General features: G+C 39.8%; 1 pseudogene across 1 annotated transcript in view; it reads right to left on the bottom strand.

Annotated features, from left to right (window-relative positions):
* Window positions 1-4,860: 4,860 nt before the first annotated feature.
* LOC308609861 (3-hydroxyisobutyrate dehydrogenase, mitochondrial-like) overlaps window positions 4,861-13,376 on the bottom strand; it is a 30,607-nt pseudogene continuing 22,091 nt past the window's right edge. The window contains exon 3 of the transcript in view: window positions 4,861-7,658. The product of the transcript in view is annotated as a 3-hydroxyisobutyrate dehydrogenase, mitochondrial-like (transcript). The remainder of the gene's footprint in view (window positions 7,659-13,376) is intronic.

Raw genomic sequence — 13,376 nt, 5'->3', positions numbered from 1 at the left:
TACGTGCTCAACGTGTTGGCTGAGTGAAAAAAGACACCTTTTAGCTCTCTAATCATTTGTGAAATGTCATTTAAAATGACATCAGATTACCCTTTGTTTCCTAACTTAATTTCTAGTACTATAGAATGTACACTCAGAACACCGTCAGTGGCCTACAGAAACAGTGTTCTCACTGGACTTCATGCATATAGTCAACCCCCTTATAACTTTCTCTGGCATACAACTGCCAGACATGTTATTAAAAGAAAATGATGTACCAACCCCTCACCTATTGGAAAACTTCCAGAAGCTCTCCATTCCTTATTGTATCTTTTCTACTTGATTTTTCAAATACCTCTGTCTTACTTCATCTATTCAGAACTGGCTTTTCTACCTTTGCTTTCATTTTCAATTTCATTCATATCATTATCTGCACTTACCCATAGAACCTAAGCATATTTTAGTTTCTTATGCAAGTTTCCTCACTAGAGGTCAAAGGGGCAAGGACTATTGTGATAAAATATTAAATAAATAGACGATAGGACTTTGTTCTATTGGTCTGGGAAAATTACTACCTGAAACAAAAGAATTCTGGAAACTGAAGGGGTCAGACCAGTCAGCTTTGTTTACTTCAGACTCAAATCAATGTCTTGTCTTTACCTGAGCTCTGGTTACATTTAGAAAAAAGTACTGTAAATACAGTGAATGAGCAAGGCCACTATCTGAGACGTGTCTGGGTCCTTAGTATAGTAACTGAGGGAATGGTAAGCATTGGTCAATGTTTGCTGATTGATGACTCAATAGATCTGGTTAAGCCTCACCGTCAGAATTCCAGATTTTTTAACAAGCTTCTCAGTCTTTTCAACCCAAAGAAAAAACTAAAGAAAACCAGATGACAAGAATTTCAAATTATAAAATATCCCGATTGTCAAATTTAAATAGGGATATCCTGTGCAATGGAGAGGCTGGCTGGTGCCAATTTCACATTTTGTTCTCTAGTGTCTGGACGAAGCCTGCTCTGCCAGTGAGCTGACAGGTCGAGAGCACTCCAGCTTCCACAGACACCCGAGAACTTTCTATTTTTCATGGTGTTCCTACCTTACCTAAGGGAAGGACTATATTCACAATGAAAAGAGTTATGATTCATCACCAGTAGAGAGATTCTTCCACTTTCTGGGTGCCCACGTTAAAAGTCTGGTATAGTCAACACTCCCTCTAACAGAGATCATGTATTGAAATGAGAAAACCATCACCTAATATGGCCAGAGAGGTGAAGGGACTTGGCCCAGCTGAGCCCAGGAGACACCACTAATTCAAAACCTCAACCATTAACACAGTGATTGTGATCAAGGAGACTTACAGCACATAAGAGATTCAAAGAGCATATTAATCCACCTCTGGCAACACTGCCAGTTTAAAAGAATGATGAACCTTCTCTCCCACTTGATTCAACCTGGCTATGTATTATACCACTCTAAACGCTAGCAGACTCTATGCTATGGCTTCCATTAGGTAGCACTTAGTATACATGAAAACTTTCTTCAAGAAGTAATTACTTTTGAAACCATAAACATTTCAGTTGGGAAAAGTGAAAAAGAAAGGAGGTGCAAGTAAAGGGAACTAGGAAAAAATAAGAAAATACCCTCAAATATAAACATGTTGATTCAAAAAATAATTTAATGGGGATTTAAATGATACTAGGTGAGCATTTATTCTGTTTCTGCTTTAAATAAAGCATTCTGTCCTATTTGTTAGGTGTTGTACTTGTTTAGGATCTAATGTCTGTTAAAAACCTCTCGAAAGAGATGTATTCATTCTGGTATCCTAAGCACCTATCTGGATGAAAAGCACAAGCAATGGGAAGTCATGGGGCATAAAGGACCTTGCAAAGGCTCTGAAATCCATCTCTTACTTATGGCCTTTGAGACTCAGCCTCCTCCTCTATGTAGTGTTCATAAAACTTAGTGGAGATAGAACACTAGGGACACAGAAGGTCAAAAGAGGTATTTACTACGACTTTCCAAATATCTTCCTTTAGGAAAACAAATATATTTTATTTGCAATGAGGCTTTCTTGTGAATTTTATTCTTCTAAAGAAGAATATTTTTTAGTGAACAATTGATTCGTTTGCCTCCCTGTGCTACTTTATTGACAATACTCAGGTAGGGGTGGTTTTCCCTCAAGCAGTTACCTCCATGTGATTTGTATATCAGACCTTCCTAAAAGCATGTTTTCCTGCTCTTTCGTTCCACCCCATCCCAGCTCTACTTCAAATATTGTGATCCTCTATTAAAATGCACAGAACCCTGGGAAAATAAGGAGAAGCAAAATGTTTGTCACTCCCAGCTCTGGTATGCATATATCAGAGGCTAAATTATAACTGATGAAGACAGAAATGGGACCCATATCTGTCTGACTTCAGAAACCAGAAGTGTAGCTACTACAAGCTGATGAATGGGAACTCAGATCAAGGCCTAGAGTGGAGAGGAGTCTTCTGATCAGAGGGGGAAAGTAAACAAAGGGCAGCGTTTAATTATTTAATAATAAGTAAGAGAATGACTAGGGTGTTTTTACAGAACAGGATATAATATTGAAATAAAATCCCCCAAAGTGACACAGAAACATAATGCAATCCTCTTAAGCTACAACCCTTCCTAAACCAAACCATACCATTCTCTTCACACATCCTGGAAAGTCAAAAGAAAGGGGATACTGATCTGCATCACACTGGCATTAGAAGCAGATCTAGTTTTAATGAAGTATTACTTCAGGGACTGAAGTTTCCCCCCAAAAAGGGTAAGCTTTTTTCTCAAGAAACATCACTGTGTAATAATCAAGGAGCCAGGGATGGTGGTATTAATTGTTCTAAGTACAGGGATTTGTTTTGCAGAAAGAAGTACCAATCAGAAAGAGAACTGACCAATAATTACTTAACAAAACTGCTTCAGAAGTAGATTTCTAAATCTACTTTTAGACTGATAGTTAGAAAAATCTTACTAAGTTTATTCATTTAGAGGAAATCTGTGCAAGCCTCTGAAACCAAGAGGTATTGTATCAAAAGAGATAAGGTCACTAGACACTTATGTAAGAGCTACTTCTTCCTCAAATGGCCACCATTAAGAGGAGAAACTATTTGCTGTATTTTCTGACTATTACGTTACCAAGAAGTAACAATGCACCTTTAGGAAACTAGTATGAAAGAAAAACATAATAAAATTTTTTGCAGGTGACTCTTTGATCTCATAGGTGTGTGTTAATTTTCCAAAGTTGGCACTGGATCCTGCCTTTACAAAATGCTCCTTGAAATATCACATTGAAAATCTTCTCTTTTACTCCTTATTGTAAACACTGTGTATGTTTTTAAGAAGACCAATAAAAAATATGGACTATGGGGCTTCCCTGGTGGCGCAGTGGTTGAGAGTCCGCCTGCTGATGCAGGGGACACGGGTTCGTGCCCCGGTCTGGGAAGATCCCACATGCCACGGAGCAGCTGGGCCTGTGAGCCAGGGCCGCTGAGACTGCGTGTGCAGAGCCTGTGCTCCACAACAGGAGAGGCCACAGTAGTGAGAGGCCCGCGTACCGCAAAAAAAAAAAAAAAAAAAAAATATATATACATATATATATATATATATATATATATATATATATATATATAGAGAGAGAGAGAGAGAGAGAGAGAGAGAGAGAGAGAGAGAGACTATGAAATTATTTTTCCAATAGTGAAATTGTGGAGAATACATCTTGCATTTCTACTGTATTCCCGCAAAAAGAGGAAGTTCTTTTCCACAAAGACTCTCATCAATGTTAACTCTGGGAGAGAAGTATTTGTAGTTGTCTCATGCTTTGTGGTGAGAGACTCGCACTTTTTCCCCTGTCTCTATTGTGGGAAACAGGGCACACTTTGGGCTGAGAATTCATGCTGTGGTCGGAAAAGAAAGAAACGAAAAATACCCTCATTAACACTGCTCTTTAACAAGTTCAGCAAATGGGCTTCAGGCATTCTAAACAGCAGCAATTAAAAAATAACTTTAGATTTCATACATTTCTTCCAGTAGGATGAAAAGCTGAGGTATGTTAACTTTAATTTTATGGTTTGCGTGAATACCGAGTTCGATTACTCCCTGTCAAAGCAGAAATCAGCCTCTTACAGGGAGTAAGTGCTAATTAAGCAAAACAGAGTAAGCATGTTATCTGAAGTATATTTGATTCTTTCCTGTGCACTTTGGCTGCACAAGCTCTAACCACAGTTTCCGGAGGGACCATCAGTGCTCCCTAAGAATGCCAATGCAGTGTTCCGTCCAGTTAGTGGGGTGCAGAGACCAGTCAGAATGCTGATGCTTTCCACAAAGGAGATGGGGCTAGGGAGGCAAATGCAATCAGGGAGTATTAGCTCTGTCTTGTGTGCCTGCTACAAAACCGTGTCCTCTCAAGACTGCCCTATCCCTTCTTTGCTTTATACGTGTATGTGTAAGTTTGTATATGTAAGCTTTACAAGTCTCTCCTAAGAGAAAACTGAAAATGCCCAGGAAAAAGACAAAACTGCTTCAACAGAGAAAGGTCTCTCTGTTCCAGTTGAAGAGGATATAGAGTTAATAACAGGAAATATCCATCCCCTGAAACTGTATGAAACATGGATGCTTCCACAATTTACTCAAGGTCTCACTGACCAGGCTATAAGTAATTTTAATTATTATTTCTTATGATTATGGTTGATAAAAAGTCTCAGTGGTATGCTAAAAATCTTTAACACTTGTTGACCTTTTTTCTTGATAGCTTTCCTCCTCCCAGGCTCCAGCCAACAGGAGCAGTAACAGATATCCAGATCTTAAGAGGATAGAAGTATAATGGTGCACTGAATATGGAAAGGAAGAACCAGTAATGGTTCCTATACATTCATAACGCGAATCAGCATCAAACTAAGCTTCCCCAAGAAGAAGCTGACAGCAAATAGTTTCTCCTCTTAATGAATTGAGGAAACAACTTTGAAGTTATCCGTAGCCACCGCTTCTGAAGCAACCAGTAGCTTTGCAACTATTAGTTTACTTGTATTAGATTAATTTATATTAGAGTTTATTTAATGCAATTGCTCACAAATTTTAAACCATTTTGTAGAGTAGTGTTCTCTATCTGTTTAAATGAAATGCTTTCCTAAGCTCAAAATCAGTGTTTTTATGTTGTGTAAATTATGAAATTACTGTGAAATATCTGGTAAACTTGATAGGAAACCCCAGATGTCAGCACTTTGCTGGGCAAGATTTAAAGTGGCCCACACCATTAGCCCTCATCAGGAGCAGTAGCAGTGGGCTAAGTCATAAGGGCACGCCCGTCCATTACACTCACCCAGGATACTGTGAGTGAGAAACAAAGGGCAGTCAGACAGGGACCTCTATGCTCAGATTCCACTGCCAAGAAATGGCCTAAGTCAGCTCTTGTTGTTGAAGAAAATAACCCTTTAGCAATCAGACTGAATCCTATTTTAAGTTTTAGAGGAAGAAGGATACTATTTAAACATTGATGAAATGTGCCTCTCTTTTTTTATCAGCATAGAAATCTATTTGAATTCAAAAGAATATGGTTATATTTAGCATAGTGTAATAATTATCTAAAGCACATATCATCGTTGGCTCTGAAACAGTTCTAAAGATGTCATTCTTTTGAAGTCAAAAAATATGCAGTAAAAATGGACAAGGAAGCAAAAATATGAAAAAAACAAGTTTGCTGAGTATGGGAAGTTGTTACAAGAGGGGCACAACAAGATAATGTAACAGAGTCCAAATTACATAACATGCAGCAAGGAGTTCTCTTGCTTTAACAACTCCTAGAAAATAAACCAGTAATCTCAATGCAAGAATATCACCACTGGGTTATTTAACAGGACAAATTTTCTGAGGGACACAGGTAGTAACTCACTATACTTCCCCTTTCTCTAATATCTTTTCTCACACCAATTTCTTTTCTTTCCTCGAGGATAGATTTTATCCTGTTGAAAACAATTTTAGTTTTATTTGTAAAGTGGAGTAAATAATATCCTGAGTGAAGTAGGCAGCGTTTTAGCTGAAGATGCTTAGGAATCAAACTTTTGAAAAAGGCCAATCAGCTAGCTAGCTAGCAGTTACCATCAGTGGCTTGCAGAGAAAAAAATTACAGATGATATGTTTGCTAAATAGATAAAAAGAATAAGCAGTTTAGAATGGGTGAAAAATCCCAGGATCTACTGTGACCTAGACCAGAGGTGCCTAAACTTTTTGGAACCAGGGACCGGTTTCCTGGAAGCAAATTTTTCCAGGGAGGGGGGGCGGGGTGTGTGAGGTTCAGGCGGTAATGTGAGCCATAGGGAGCAGCAGATGAAGCTTAGTTGGCTTGCTTGCGACTCACCTCCTGCTGTGCAGCCCGGTTCCTAAGAGGCTGTGGACTGGTACCCGTCCAAGGCCAAGGGGTTGGGAACCCCTGACCTACACACTCAAAAGCAGACAGCTGACCTTTGATTAAGCCCATTTTCCTGTGGAGTGAGCCATAAGGGGCTCCAAGACACAGTTTGGTTTCAATGTTTCAGTGTTCACAGCCAGAGGGCAAACTCAGAATGTCTCCTCCTCTTGCAAAAACTGGACCACGGATGAGAAGTCTTTTTTTTTTGAGTAGCCCTTCACGCACAACATCCCTGCAGATCTGATGGGCTTGACTGCCCAGAAGGACTGGGCTCTTTGTGCTGGTAGCAGAGTCTCATGCTAATCCCAGATCCTTAGCCATTAGTGTTGCTCCGAATCCGCCCTGATAGTAATTAGCCGAGGGAACTCCATCCATCACCCCAGGTACAGGATTATAAGTGTCACTTGACCAACATTGTCCTGAGCTCGTATTTAGGATTTTAGCCAAGAGTTTTGGGTCAAGCCCTAACCTGAGTCCCAGATTCATAGCTTCAGCAGTTCCAATCCTACTAATAGCTAACAGCAAGTTTTTGCAGATCTTCGAAGCCTGGCCAGTCCCAACAGCTCCACGATGCACCACATGGGAGCCCATGCACCACAGCAGCTCAACCCCTCCCATCCTAAGTGTGAGGTGGCCAGATCGAGCCATTCCCACACTACCAGAAACAGGGGCATCCATGAAAACCGCTCCCATTTTCTCAACTTCTTTGGCCAATTCTCCGAAAACCATAGGATCAACAGTACTGGAATCTATTAATAGTGAGTCTTTCTTCACTTTTTTTTGAATTCCATTTGCTCCACAATAAGCTTCTAGTGCATTGATGCATTGTAATAATTCTGTCACCTTTTTCGGCTACATCCCCTGCAGAAGACACTACAGGGTTCATCTGCATCTAGAAGCTCTTTGCATGAATCAGGGAACACATCAACAACGGTGAGTGGCTAGCCATGTTTCATGAGCTCTTTTGCCACTGGACTCCCCATGTTGCCTACTCCAATGAATCCAACTGGAGTCTTGGAAGCTACTGACCTAGAACACAGCGCTGCAAGGCTGGCCACCACTGGCTGCTGCAGACGACTCCCTGTACCGGAGGCCGGAGGTGGCTCCACGGAGACGGAAGGAGGCTGCCACGCTGCCCGCGCCCCTCCTTCCCACGGTGACCTCCTCGACTCCCGGCTCACCCACTGGCTGCTATAGGGTGCGTGATGCGGAGGGCCGGCTCGGCTGTGGCGATTCTTAATACCTCTTTGGTACTAGGTTACACATACAGTTTCACCTAGTGAGCGATTTAACAGAAGGAATTTTTTTCTACGGCATTTTTGTGGCACAGCAGATAGAAGCGAGGTCACTATTTCTTTGAAAAACTGAATTAAAAATTTATAGAAAGTCATGATTCATTCTACAAATATGCTGAGTCAAAGAAACGTGAAAATTGATGCGATGGAGGAAGAGCGCTAGACTTCCCTGATGCTCAACTGGCACCTTTCTTCTGGTGTCAGAACATGGTTGTGTAACTCCTTTAATCCCAGTGGATTTTCCAAAAATTCCAGAATCTTCAGATTTTGGTAGCCTCTGTTTACTGCCTTTGCCCCCCTATGCCAAACCCCACCCCACCCCGCACACATTCATTTTTTACCAGTTGTCCTCCGGGGTGTTTTTCTTTATAGAGTTATTGCAGCAGTTTGTTAGACTACTGACCCCCAGTGCAAATGCCCCTCCCCCCGTTTTCTCACCCTGTGTAGTTTTGTTCCACCTTGACCTGGGCTTGGTCACGTGACTTGCTTTGGCCCAATGGCATATCAAGAGCTGAAGCTTGGAGAGTACTCGTGCTTTAGGGCTTGTCCTCATGGAAACCTGACATGTTAGGAAGCCTGGCTAACCTAGTGGAGACTAGGCACAGGCCACAGCCAGCACCAATGGCCAGACATGTGAAAGCAACCAGCCCCAGTCCAGCAACCAGATGATGGCAGCCTCAGTAGTCACCTCAGGTGAAAGCAAGATAGATCCACCCAGGAGATCCCAGCCCATTCTGCTGATTCACAAATTGTGAGGAGATAAAGTGCCTGCTGTTTTAAACCACCAAGCTTAGGAGTAGTTCATCACACAGGAAGAGATATAACTATCTTTACTGTTAGATTATCTTCCCATTTTATACCATGTTTCCCCTCAAACGACTGTTCCTTAATCCAAGATTCTAGAAAAGAAATAACAACTGATGAGGCTGATAGAGCCTTAACATTTTTTATAAGTTTTGTAAACTTTTAAAATAACTGTTAATAAAATCAATATTTATTTGATCACAAAATTATTTTCTTCAGTTGCCTTAAGAAGTAATGCAGAATTGTACTAAGTTTATACATTTGGAGGCTCTAAAAATGTGTTATTCCTTGGATTCAAGTCCTAGTGTACTTTATGTGGGCATTCACGTTTGCAAAATGATTCCAGGAAAGTTGCGATTTCATTTTACAACTTTGGCCTAAGGAGTCTTATGATATTTTACCTGAGAAAAAGAACACATTAATTCCACTTTCAGCTATTAAACCCATGGCTTCCTGTATTTTCTAAATTCCCTATCAGTGAAGAAGACTATGTATAGCGTACAAGACTGTCATGATTAGGAGGAAGGTAGTACAGAAAGAGCCCATCAAATTAGGCATTGCCCAGTCATGTCAGTATACTAACGTGGCGAGCCACAGGCAGCTTGAAGCCTGGAAAAAAGACAGATACAGTGTAATGATTATCCTAAGGATCCGGATAATGATTCCCATGATTTTGTTTTAAATATTAATGGCAGAGGATTCTGGGGAAATGGTGGTGGCTACAGAGAAGATCTTTATCCCTGAATATGCCACCCCTCCCCTAAATACACAACCCCCCACCCCCACAAAGAAGAAAGAAAAGCATCTAGGATAGCAAGATCAAAAACCCACAGACAACATCTACAACAAGGTGTCCACATTAACTGCAACATACAGCCAGGTAGGAACAAACCAACAACAGGAAAAAGACCTACATATGTGTATCCCAAGGTGTGTGGGAGGAAGACGAGGGAAGGACTCTCTCTCTCTTTAAGGAGAGCCAAAGGTTACTATGGTTCACGAACTCACTGAGATTGAAAAACTCACTGAGAACAGCGGCAGAAACCGGGAGTGAATGTTGCAGGCTCCACTTTGCAGCTGAGTGCAAGAACTTTGAAATGTTCTGAGGATGCCAAGTGTTCTGGGGTCTGTGAAACCTTGACACCTATCAAACCAAAGCACCATTCCAGAACAAATCCCCATACTCAACAAGGACAGGAAAGAGGAGGCCTGGGTAAATGGGCATAGGAGGGCCGAGGAGGAAGATTTTAGAAATTTTAAGGTCATTTTTTAAAATTATGTTGTGGGGCCTCCCTGGTGGCGCAGTGGTTGAGAGTCCGCCTGCCGGGACACAGGTTCGTGCCCCGGTCTGGGAAGATCCCACATGCCGCGGAGCGGCTGGGTCCGTGCACCATGGCCGCTGAGCCTGCGCATCCGGAGCCTGTGCTCCACAACGGGAGAGGCCACAGCAGTGAGAAGCCTGCGTACCGCAAAAAATAAATAAATAAAAAAAATTATGTTGTGAAAATAATAGAAGATAGTGAGCCCTGGAGTTCTGAAGCTAGAAATTATATTCTGATCTATGTTTCCCTCCTAAAGTGGAAACTTATTTCATTTAAAAATGAGCGACAGAAGAGTATTCCATTCACATCCTGTAGAAAATCAGTGAGAAAAAAAAAGAAAAAAGAGGGGTGAAAAGAAAGTTCCAGCAAATCCTGAAAACGTCACAGAAAGACACGTCCACAGAACAAATGAAATTTATTGCCTGATATTGCGGAAAAAGTAAAAGAAATTTTCAAAGGAATAGAAACTGGTTTTAAGAAAAACATAAAAGAAATTAGAAAAATTCAGAAATGAAGTGATTGGAGAATAGCAAGATTTGAAAAGGTGAAAAATTCAGTAAGTAATTTGTTTAAAAAAAATCATGTCTCGAGAGAAGGTTAAACTAGAAGGAACACAAGTTTGAATAAACACAGTGGATAATGTCTCCTTGGAGAAACAGCTGATTTCAAATCCAGCATAAGAAACGAACAAGATGTTCCTGGTACCTCTTGTCATATAAGAGAGCTGGGAAGACTTCAAAGACTACTGTGGTTGTGTGGAAAGGACTCAGGAGCCAACTTGAACAGGATCCGTGAACCTAAGAGGGGACAATCTCTGCATCGATATTTATAACAACCTCACTGAAAACAACAACAAAGCAAGAAAATACCTCATTAGTCATCTTTGGAAGAGTCAACCTTTCTCTCTCTTGTTTTTTCTCTTTTTGTAAAACTGGTAAATAAAATAAAAGAAACATTTATTCTTCCTTTCCTAATTAAACTGTAACTCAGGGCAACCAAGTAGTTGATGAAATAATGTTCTAGCTAGTAAATGAATAATCATCTAGTTAGTAGAATATCACCATTTGGTACCCTTAATAAATTAATGGATCTAGACATTGATCATTAATGGCTGCAACGTCACAGTAAGACAGACACTTTATAGTTCCTTTTGGAATTCATCAGTATTATCTATGAAGTAAACTTGACAAAAAAATCACACCTGAATTATGTCAGTGCTCTAGATCTATCTACCAACTGACAGTAAATACATGGACCAAAGGAGCATGATAAACATATAAGCAGAAAGGGGATGCAATCAGCATAATCCAGACAGTTGGGAACCCTACTGGATGAATGCTTTGAATTCAAGGACAAATACTTGCAAGAAAAATGAGCAAACTGAGTTCTTTTAAACCTATACTTTAAAAGAAATTGTGTTTGGATCAGCAATCAAATAAATAATGGTTATTAAAATAAAAATACATTTAGAGGACAATCAAGGAAACATGAACTGACTGGCTATTTGTTGATATTAAGGAATCATTATTATTTGCGGATGTGTGATAATGACATAGTTGAGCTTAAAAAGGGCAGTTCTTGCATTTTAGAAATATGGATACTGACGTTTTCACTGAGAAAAAGAAATCTGGGATTTGCTTTAAAATTGCTGGGGATGATGGTGGTAGTAGTAAGAGAGGGTGCAGAGACAATCTATTGGCCTGAAATGGACATTTGACGAGAACAATGGATGAAAGTTTCTACTTCTTTCTCTTTATTTCTGTAGATGTTTGAAATTTTCCATACTAAAACAGGTTTTATAAATGTAGATGGCTTGCAATGTGCTCTTCTGAGCTCTCAGAAGGCAAAAAGCCATTCTTAAATTAGGAGCTTTCTTCTCTAGCCAAGAATTCTAATGATAATTTTGTCCCAACTGGCCAGTGCACTCAGATTGCTCTGAGATCTGTTGGTGGGAAAAAAATCAGCACAAACAATAAAGAGGCTCTTCAGTCTTAGAAGAAAACAACAAAGAGTAAAGGCTGCTGCTAGGTCTGGGGCAATAGTGTAGTTACCAGTATAAGACAAAATATTAGTTTCTTCCAAAATCCACTTGTTACTACTGTGTATACTTTTGCAGCAAAGTATCTTTTCTACGTTGTCAGCATTAAAGTAAATTTACTATTTAGGTAGCATTTAAATTATCATATACTCAAAGCCTAGAAAGAATCCCCTAGGCTGAAATGACGTTAAATCTTAGTTGGGCCATTGCAGTGTATTCTCCAGTCTTACTTGCTTTGTCTATAACTGTCGTAAAAAGGTGTGAGGAGATCTGCCAATATTAATGCCAGGATTCAAAATGAGTTCTTTGTAGCTTGCTTCCTTCAGGATCTTCTGCCCTCAGACCCATGTATTTACTTAATGCCTCAGATTATTGTATATGTCACATCTTTCCAACTAGAAGACAAGCTCCTTTAAGGGCAGTGACTAGTCTCATCAACATCGAATTTACTCCAACACCAGTGCTTTCAAAATGTGTGTTGTTTAGTATATGTCTGATCGTAAGAAGTTATAGAAACAATTCTACTCTAACTAAATAATAATGATACTACTACTACTATTTCTACTACTACTGCTAATAAAATGTATGAAATAGAGTATAAATGGGAAAATAAAGATCACACTGGAAATCCCAGACTATAAAATGAATGATCCCAAAGCCACTGGCCAATCCATCGACTGTAAACAGTTACTTGTGAATTGGTCAACATTTAAATGCATAATTGAGAGAAGGGTTAAAACAAATTTTATTACCAAAAAACACAATTTTTATACCTACAATTTTTGAGCTCAACTAACCTGTAGTTTTAACAGAAATAGATGAGATTCAAAGTATTCATTCAGTTTCCTAAGTGATCCATTCCCTATCTTTCCTTATGAAACAATCAGTTACAACTCTAATAATTTGTCAAGGATTCACCAATCTCTACTTCCTTTATTTTCCAAGGTTTGGTATCATTACAGAATCAAGTCCTTTGGCGGAATTTAATAGTTTCAAAATCCCTCAGCAATATTATTCACTGGGATAAAATAATATGAAAATTTAACAAACACTGACTATGTGCTGAGAAATTATCCTTCAGTGATTCACTCAAGGTGGAGACTAGCATTCAGGCTACACCTGAGGTAGAATTTGAATTCCAAAGTGGACCTTTAAACCACAGCTCATCTTCTCTTTTTAAAACCATCAGAAAGAAGCCTGTTGCCTGACCTTTGAGATTCTGCAAAGAGACCATATTTAGATCTTTTGTCTCTTTTAACTTCCCTAGTCCCCTTCTCTACTTGCAGAATAGTGATTCCCAGATAAGTACAATGAGTTCAAACAGTGTGGTTAAAGGGGTAATTAGTCTGCTCTGCAGCCAAGTTACTCACAGAATAAATAAGTTGGCTTTCACAGTTGTTAGCTTCTTCCTGGGCTTTGTTTAGAGGGGTCTCAGCTCAAGCAAGCAACCTGTCAGCAGCCTGAAATAACTCTGTGGAAATCTAATGGCATATATGTAAAATATGTCTATGA

This window comes from Mesoplodon bidens (genome assembly GCF_964165515.1).
Source record: "Mesoplodon bidens genome assembly, contig: HAP1_SCAFFOLD_312, whole genome shotgun sequence".
Lineage (NCBI taxonomy): Eukaryota > Metazoa > Chordata > Mammalia > Artiodactyla > Ziphiidae > Mesoplodon > Mesoplodon bidens.
This window is presented reverse-complemented; position numbering and strand designations above follow the sequence as displayed.